Source organism: Rhinopithecus bieti, unplaced genomic scaffold, assembly GCF_001698545.2.
Source record: "Rhinopithecus bieti isolate Rb0 unplaced genomic scaffold, ASM169854v2 scaffold_35856, whole genome shotgun sequence".
NCBI classification, from domain to species: domain Eukaryota; kingdom Metazoa; phylum Chordata; class Mammalia; order Primates; family Cercopithecidae; genus Rhinopithecus; species Rhinopithecus bieti.
In genome coordinates this window covers 196,771-205,947 of record NW_016815820.1, presented here as the reverse complement: position 1 = coordinate 205,947, position 9,177 = coordinate 196,771, and the positions used below count along the sequence as shown (strand labels likewise).

General features: G+C 40.8%; 1 protein-coding gene across 1 annotated transcript in view; it reads right to left on the bottom strand.

Annotated features, from left to right (window-relative positions):
• Positions 1-9,177, bottom strand: part of SPAG9 (sperm associated antigen 9) — a 160,650-nt gene that overhangs the window by 89,147 nt on the left and 62,326 nt on the right. The gene's annotated exons all lie outside the window — the stretch shown is intronic.

Sequence of the window (9,177 nt, the reverse complement as noted above, 5' to 3'; positions counted from 1 at the left end):
GCTTTGGAAGTCACTAAACTTTAGCTGTATTAAGATGTATTTCAATTTCTCTATAACTTAAAATATGCACTGTAGCATATTAAGTAACAAAATAAATTTTTTTAAAAGTTTAAATTCACTTTACAAAGCATGCTTTTCTTGCAGAAATTTTATTTGGCATGTACAAAAATTAGGAAAGATAAGTTAATTTTAAGATGTTATTTATCATCAAATAAACAAAAAGATGAACTCTTGACGCATGAAATAAAACAAATTAACCGGACTGTTCTCCAATGAAGACTAGTCCAAACAACAAATGTTAGCCACAAAGAATGAAAACAGAATCACATGAATATAGTATCTTAAATTTTTTAATTGACATACTTTTTATTTTAAATTTATAGATTTTACCACCATTTACAAAACAGTTTTGAAGAAATACACTTTTCATCCATCAGCAAGTCAGAAATAATGAGCTTCCTTGTGTCAGGAAGAATTTTCAGAAACAAAAATCAAACTGAAACTAATATAACAAAGTGACTGTCAGGTTTAATCAATCTCAATTTAAATTTTCAAAAGGTTTTAGAACGCCTAAATTAAGGCTTTGCAGTGGCTCATGCCTGTAATCCCAGCACTTCGGGAGGTAGGAGAATTGCTTGAGGCCAGGAATTTGAGATCAGCCTGGGCAATATAGCAAGACACCTGCTCTAGAAAAAAAATACAACTAATAGTAGGCACTTGTCTGTAGTCCCTACTGCTCGGGAGGCAGAAGTGGGAGAACTGCTTGGACCCAGGAGTTCAAGGCTGCAGTGAGCTATGATCATGCCACTGGACTCCAGCCTGGGCAACAGAATGAGACCCCTTTAAAAACAAACAAACAAACAAACAAAAACCTTAAAAATAAAAGAGGTCAGGTACAAAGGCTAATGCCTGTAATCCCAGCACTTTGGGAGGCTGAGGTGGGAGGACTGCTTGAGCCCAGGAGTTTGAGACCAACCTGAGCAACATAGGGACACCCTGTCTCTACAAAGTTTTTTTAAAAAATTAGCTGGGTATTGTGGGATGCGCCTGTAGTATCAGCTACTTGGGAGGCTGAGGCGGGAGGATCATTTGAGCCAGGGAGGTCAAAGCTGCAGTGAGCCATGATCATGCCACTGCACTCCAGCCTGGACGACACAGTGAGACTGGCTGGAATGCAGTGGCGCAATCTCGGCTTATTGCAATCTCTGCCTCACACATTCAAGCGATTCTCCTGCCGCAGCCTCCAGGGTAGCTGGGTACTACAGGTGCCCGCCACCAAGCCCAGCTAATTTCTGTATTTTTAGTAGAGACGGGGTTTCACCATGTTGGCCAGGCTGGTCTCGAACTCCTGACCCCAAGTGATCCACCCGCCTTGGCCTCCCAAAGTGTTGGGATTACAGGTGTGAGCCACAGCGCCCAGCTGTGAATGCTTATATATACTGGATAGTAAAGTAATTGTATGTGTGGAATTTATTTGTTCAAATGGAGGACCTAAGTTTCTTTAAGCATTCAGATGAAGAAAACAAACTTACCCCAGATTGCTTTATAGTAATCTATGAACTCAATATAGAAAAAGAATGACAAGCAAAATGTAAAGATAGTTCTCCCTCAAACAGCCATTCTACAGATTCTCTATTATCTTATTCTAAACTTTCTTTTAATGACTAGTTCAATGTAATTAGATATAGTATTCTTTTTTCCTCAGAAATCAAGATTTTATTTAATCAATATTTAGTTTTATGATCCATGTCTACAAATCCTACAGATATCAGCTATTAATTCTTTTTTGTTTTTATTAATAGACTTGCTTTCATTAAGATGCTATTTGTATAAAGCTGTTCACTGCAGCATTATTTTTTTTTCTTTGCTTTTTTAATACACTTCAAGTTCTAGGGTACATGTGCACAACGTGCAGGTTTGTTACATATGTATACATGTGCCATGTTGGTGTGCTATACCCATTAACTCATCATTTACATTAGGTATATCTCCTAATGCTATCCCTCCCCGCTCCCCCCAACCCCCAACAGGCCCCAGTGTGTGATGTTCCCATTCCTGCGTTCAAGTGTTCTCATTGTTCAGTTCCCACCTATGAGTGAGAACATGTGGTGTTTGGTTTTCTGTTCTTGCGATAGTTTGCTGAGAATGATGGTTTCCAGCTGCATCCAAGTGCCTATAAAGGACATGAACTCATCCTTTTTTATGACTGCATAGTATTCCATGGTGTATATGTGCCACATTTTCTTAATCAAGTCTGTCATTGATGGACATCTGGGTTGGTTCCAAGTCTTTGCTATTGTGAATAGTGCCACAATAAACATATGTGTGCATGTGTCTTTATAGCAGCATGATTTATAATCCTTTGGGTATATATCCAGTAATGGGATGGCTGGGTCATACAGTATTTCTAGTTCTAGATCCTTGAGGAATCACCACACTGCCTTCCACAATGGTTGGACTAGTTTATAGTCCCACCAACAGTGTAAAAGTGTTCCCATTTCCCCACATCCTCTCCAGCACCTGTTGTTTCCTAACTTTTTAATGATCACCATTCTAACTGGTGTGAGATGGTATCTCATTGTGCTTTTGATTTGCATTTCTCTGATGGCCAGTGATGATGAGCATTTTTTCATGTGTCTGTCGGCTGCATAAATGTCTTCTTTTGAGAAGTGTCTGTTCATATCCTTTGCCCACTTTTCGATGGGGTTGTTTGTTTTTTTCTTGTAAATTTGTTTGAATTCTTTGTAGGTTCTACATATTAGTCCTTTGTCAGATGAGTAGATTGCAAAAATTTTCTCCTATTCTGTAGGTTGTCTGTTCACTCTGATGGTAGTTTCTTTTGCTGTGCAGAAGCTCTTTAATTAGATCCCGTTTGTCAGTTTTGGCTTTTCTGACATTCCAAAATCATCTATATAATGAAATCGATTCTAACTCAACCAAACTAGCACTTAAAGGAAAGAACTGACAATCAAAAATGACCGAGGGGGAAAAGAAAAGAGAGAACAATAACAACAAAATGGCAGCTATTATTTATTGAGCACCAATTATATGTCAGTCAGTGCATTTACAGCCATTTTTTCTCCATTTAATCCTCACCGTATCATGATTTCATCGTAAACTCTATCCAAGTTAATTGTCTGGTCAATGACTAACTTTTCAAGTTGTCACTAGCTTTGGGGCCAGAACTCCGGCCTGCCTGACTCAGTCATCTGAACTATTAAGAATTACAGGAGTCAGGCCTTATCTGCCTTTGTATGTAATTCTCTGAGCAGGCAATGAGCCCACTGTCCTTTCTTCCTCCTACCCACAAGAAAATCCCATACACTAAAGCATTTCCTGATGTCTAGAATAAAATGTTATGCACTATAGTCTATAAACACACAAAAAAGTAGAAAAAAATACATAAAAATTTAAATATTAATAAGGCCTCACAGTATCCACTCAGGTTTAAAAAAAAAAAAAAAAAAAGTGAGTGGGAGGGAGCACCAGGTTGTTAGATAGAAAAGAGAAGTGAGAAAGTAAAATAGGACATGCTTCAGATAATCGATTCCTGGGTCCACCAGGCCCATTGCTTCTGGTCTCAGAACTGCAATTCTCAATTTTCTCAGGTATGCATATTAATTCACACATTCAGGAGTCAATTCAGCAATAAACAACTGAAGTTATTAAGAAGAATGCCAAGCACATTATCTGGAAAATCCTGGTTTGGGATAAACCCCAAATCCCCTCCCTTGAGATTCCTTCACAATAGAGGTTCCCCATCATTCAGCATTAACTAAAACCAAAAAGCAAGGCATTGGTGAAATTTTGAAGATAACTGGCCTGGATTCCTTTAATTATTTTGACATTCAATCTTTCCTTACGCTGTCCCCCAAATCACAACCTATATCACAAAGCCACTAATCTTTTTTTTCTTTGAGACAGACTTTCACTCGTTGCCCAGGCTGTACCGCAATGGAGCAATCTTGGCTCATTGCAACCTCTGCCTCCCAGGTTCAAACAAGTCTTCTGCTTCAGTCTCCCAAGTGGCTGGGTTTACAGGTGCCACCATGCCCAGCTAACTTTGTATTTTTTTTAGTAGAGATGTTGGTCAGGTTGGTCTTGAACTCCGACCTCAAGTGATCCACCCGCCTTGGCCTCCCAAAGCCACTAAAGTTGTGGAGACGTCATAAAGCAAAGAGTCATAGAAAAATGTCAGGTTGAGGCTGGGTGTGGTGGTTCACGCCTGTAATCCCAGCACGTTGGGAGGCCGAGGCAGGAGGATCACTTGAGGTCAGGAGTTCGAGACCAACCTAGCCAAAGTGGGGAACCCTCATCACTACTAAAAGGACAAACAAAATTAGTCAAGCGTGGTGGTGTGTGCCTGTAATCCCAGCTACTTGGGAAGCTGAGGCAGGAGAATCACTTGAACCCAGGAGGCAGAGGTTGTAGTGAGCCAAGGCCACGCCACTGCACTCCAGCCTGGCAACAGAGCGAGACTCCGTCTCAGAAAAAAAGAAAAAAGAAAAAAGAAAAATGTCAGGCTGGGCATGATGGCTGATACCTCTAATCCCAGCACTCTGGGAGGCTGAGGCAGGAGGATCTCTCGAGCCCACGAGTTTGAGACCAGCCTGGGTAAGATGGTAAGACCCCGCCTCCAAAGAAAGAATAAGAGAAAATAAGAAAAAGAGAGAGAGAAAAAGAGAGGAAGAAAGGATAGAAGAAAGGAAGGGAGGGAGGAAAGGAAAGGAATAGAAAGAGAAGGAAGGAAAGAAAGAAAAGAAAGGAAGAAAGAGAATTTAAAATTAAAAAAAAAGAAAAGAAAAGAAAGAGGAGGGGTGGGAGGGAGGGAAAAGGAAAATATCTAGTGGAACCTAAAGGTGTTAGTGTGTTTTTGTTTTTGTTTTGAGATGGAGTCTTGCTGTGTCACCCAGGCTGGAGTGCAGTGGCATGATCTCAGCTCACTGCAACCTCCGTCTCCTGGGTTCAAGCGATTCTCCTGACTCAGCCTCCCAAGTAGCTGGGATTACAGGTGCCTGCCACCATGTAGAGATGGGGTTTCCCCATGTTGACCAGGCTGGTCTCAAACTCCTGACCTCAGATAATCCACCTGCCTCGGCCTCCCAAAGTGCTGGGAAAACAGGCGTGAGCCACTGCACCCGGCCAAGGTGTTAGTGTTATTAAAAGTTCAGGTAGACTGGGTGCTGTGGCTCACGCATGTAATCCCAGCACTTTGGGAGGCCAGGACGGGCAAATCACTTGAGGCCAGGAGTTTAAGACCAGCCTGGACAACATGGTGAAACCCAGTCTTTTTGTACTAAAAGTACAAAAAGTAGCTGAGTGTGGTGGTATGCGACTATAGTCCCAGGTATTTGGGGAGGCTGAGTTGGGAGAATCACACGAACCCAGGAGGCGGAGGTTGCAGTGGGCCGAGATCAGGACACTGCACTCCAGCCTGGGCAACAGAACGAGACTCCATCTTAAAAAAAAGTTCAGGCAATGGAATCTGACAAACCTGGCTTCAAATCTAATCACCAGTAGAATTTGGGGCAAATCATTTCACAGACTCTTTCTAAACCTCAATCTGTAAAATGGGAATGGATGAGAATTTTGTCAGAGGATAAAATAAGAATGCATTCAAACACCCCCTGATTTGAGACTCTCCCAAGATTCCAAAGGGCTAAAGTTTTTGGTGATTAGCATACACACGTGGGCCCAAGTGCTTCAAAATTGTCCTTTATATTTATTCCACTGCCCTCTTTAAGGCATGTCTTCTTTTAAGCAAATTCAGTAATGTATACAAAATTTGATTTAAAATAGTTGACTACTTATTCTTAAATTTAAGAATAGTTATTCTTAAATCAAATCAGAAAAGGCCACGGCAGGTTTCCCTTAAGCAACAACGAATGTGTTTCATAAAAGTGCTAAACAACTATTAAAAGACATTACCTTCTTTGGAAGTAATAGTGAAAAGGTTAAGGTTAAACCCCTTCAGGCTTCCTTTCCCTGAATGTTTTCAGAGTTTATGTTTTAAGGGTGCCTAGTTCTTTGGCTTTAGATAGCTATTTAAAACTGCTAATTGAATGACATCTCTAGAACAGATGTATAAACAGAAAAAATTGTGGGTTAGAGTAGAATAGACCCACATTTCAAAGCAGCCCCATCCATGTTACATAAACCTTCCTTCCTTGAGGCAAAACAAAATATAGGGAGGAGTCTATCAGGTCAGAGGATAGAAGCTGCTTATAACTGAGGGAAGAGATCTATGAAAAGAGCTTTTGGGCAGTGTGGGAAACCTGCCTTGGTTACTAGACAGACCTAGCTCTCTGACTTGGTCATTGAAAATTTTCCGGAGATCTTGTTTTCTTCCTAGACTATCTTTTCCTCAAGGAATAGAAATAGACAAAAAAAAAAAAATTATATTTTTTCATTTAAAATTAGTATGTCAGGCTTTTTTATAGAAGCATATCTTCACCTTTATTAAATATATGGAAAACATATGAAATTTCACTTTACAGTTATTTTTCAAGAATGTATATATTTCAGCCCAGGCATGGTGGCTCACACCTGTAATCCCAGCACTTTGGGAGGCCAAGGTGGGTGGATGACCTGAGGTCAGGAGTTTGAGATCAGGATGGCCAACATGGTGAAATCCCATCTCTACGAAAAATGCAAAAATTAGCCGGGCGTGGTGGTGGTGCACTCCTGTAATCCCAGGTACTTAGGAGGTTGAGGTGGGAGAATTACTTGAACCCGGGAGGTGGAGGCTTCAGTGAGCCAAGATCACTCCAGCCTGGATGACAGAGCAAGACCCAGTCTCAAAAAAGAAAAAAAAAGTATATATTTTATATTTTATACTTCAATACATCATAATTTAACAATTTTCAATTATTAAAAAAGATTAGAGCTTCATTTTAAAAGCAAAAGCATTATTTATTATTTATCACAATCAATTACTTCCCCCAAATATACGCCTATAATCCCAGCACTTTGGGAGGCCAAGGCAGGAGATCACTTGAATCCAGGAGTTCCAGACCAGCCTGGACAATATAGTGAGACCTTATCTCTACAAAAAATAAAAATAAATAAACATTTTAAAAATTGGCATGCAATGGCCGGGCATGGTGGCTCACGCCTGTAATCCCAGCACTTAGGGAGGCCAAGGCAGATGGATCACGAGGTCAGAAGTTCGAGACCAGCCTGACTAACATGGGAAAACCCCACCTCTACTAAAAATGCGAAAATTAGCCAGGCGTGGTGGCACGCTCCTGTAATCCTAGCTACTCATGAGGCTGAGGCAGGAGAATCGCTTGAACCCAAGAGGCAGAGGTTGCAGTGAGCTGAGATCACACCACTGCACTCCAGCCTGGGCGACAGAACGAGACTCCATCTCAAAAAAAAAAAAAAAAAGGCATGCATGTGTGTGGTCCTAGCTACTTGGGAAGCTGAAGTGGGAGGATTGCTTGAGCCTGGGAAGTTGAGGCTGCAGTGTGCTATGACTGCGCCAATGCACTCCAGCCTGGGGAATAGAGTGAGATCCTGTCTAATTAAAGAAAAAAAGACTATATATATATATAACATATATGTATGTATTATCATCAGCTTTAATAAGTACTACTTAAGTGAACAGTACATACAGCACATTGTTTAGGCATTGAAATGAATGGTGTAAAAATCAATGATAGGCTTAGCAACCTTAATATCCACCAAATGTCATTAAATTTTAATATCCACCAAAATTAAACCTTAATATCTAACAAATGTCATTAATATGTGAGGGCTTTTTTGTTTTGTTTTTTTTGAGACAGGGTCTGTTGCCCAGGCTGGAGTGCAGTGGCACAATATTGGCTCACTGTAGCCCCTACCTCCTGGGCTGAAGTGATCCTCCCACTTCAGCCTCCCGAATAGCTGGGACTATAGGTGCAGGCCACCATGCCTGACTAATTTTTGTATATATTTTTTTTGGTAGAGTTGGGGTTTCACCATGCTGCCCAGGCTGGTCTCAAACTCCTGGGCTCAAGTGATCCGCTCATCTTGGCCTCCCAAAGTGCTGGGATTATAGGATGAGCCACTGCTCCCAGCCAAAATGTGGGTATTTTTTACACACTGAAACAGCTGCTGTATAACCTGCTCTTGTCTTCCCTGAGTTCTGTGGTTCCAGCCCTTCATGGACCATCCTTTCCATCTACTACTGGATATCAATTCTGTGATACTTCATGCTTTGGGTATGGTTATTAAGCGGAAGTTTGTAATAATCAAATCTCACGTGTCAAGGCTAACAGGGAAAAATTCTACACCGTACCCCAAGCAAGTGCTAACCACATTATTCAAACGCAAACACAACTGAGTGTGGTGGGGTTTTCTGTTCCTTAAAAGCAATGGCCGGTATTAAAACATTTTTTAAAATAAACAAATAAACAAACAGCAACGTCTGGGCACAATGGCTCACACCTGTAATGCCAGCACTTTGGGAGGCTGAGGCAGGTGAACTGCCTGAGGTCAGGAGCTCAAGACCAGCCTGGCCAACATGGAGAAACCTCGTCTCTACTGTATTAAAAATACAAAAGTTAGCCAGGTATGGTGGCACACACCTGTAATCCCAGCTACTCGGGAGGCTGAGGGACAAGAATCACTGGAACCCAGAAGGTGAAGGTTGTAGTGAGCTGAGATCGTGCCACTGCACTCCAGCTTAGACAACAGAGCAAGACTCTGACACACACACACACACACACACACACACACACAAAGCAACAACAGAATATAGCTACAATAATGTAAATACAATCTTTGTAGCATTAATATGCTTACTGTACACAGAATACAATCTGTGTGGATAGTCTCCAAAACATGATTTTAAATTATTTTATGATTATAAAGGTTTTTATACTCTTCTAAAGAAAAACAACAACATAGTTTCTACCAGACGCAGAATAAGAGATCACACAAACTAGGGAAAAGAAAAAAAAAAAAAAATGGGCTAAGACTGGAACCATATGTATTATAGGAAATACAGGACTAGCGAGGGGAAAAAAAAGAGAAATTTTTTTTCATGTAACAAATATTGCATAAAACTATAAAAATTCTACTTATTTCGGTATGTGAACCCCAGACTGACCATGATATACAAAAATAATTTTCACATTAAGATAATAGAAACAGGCCGGGCGCGGTGGCTCAAGCCTGTAATCCCAGCACTTT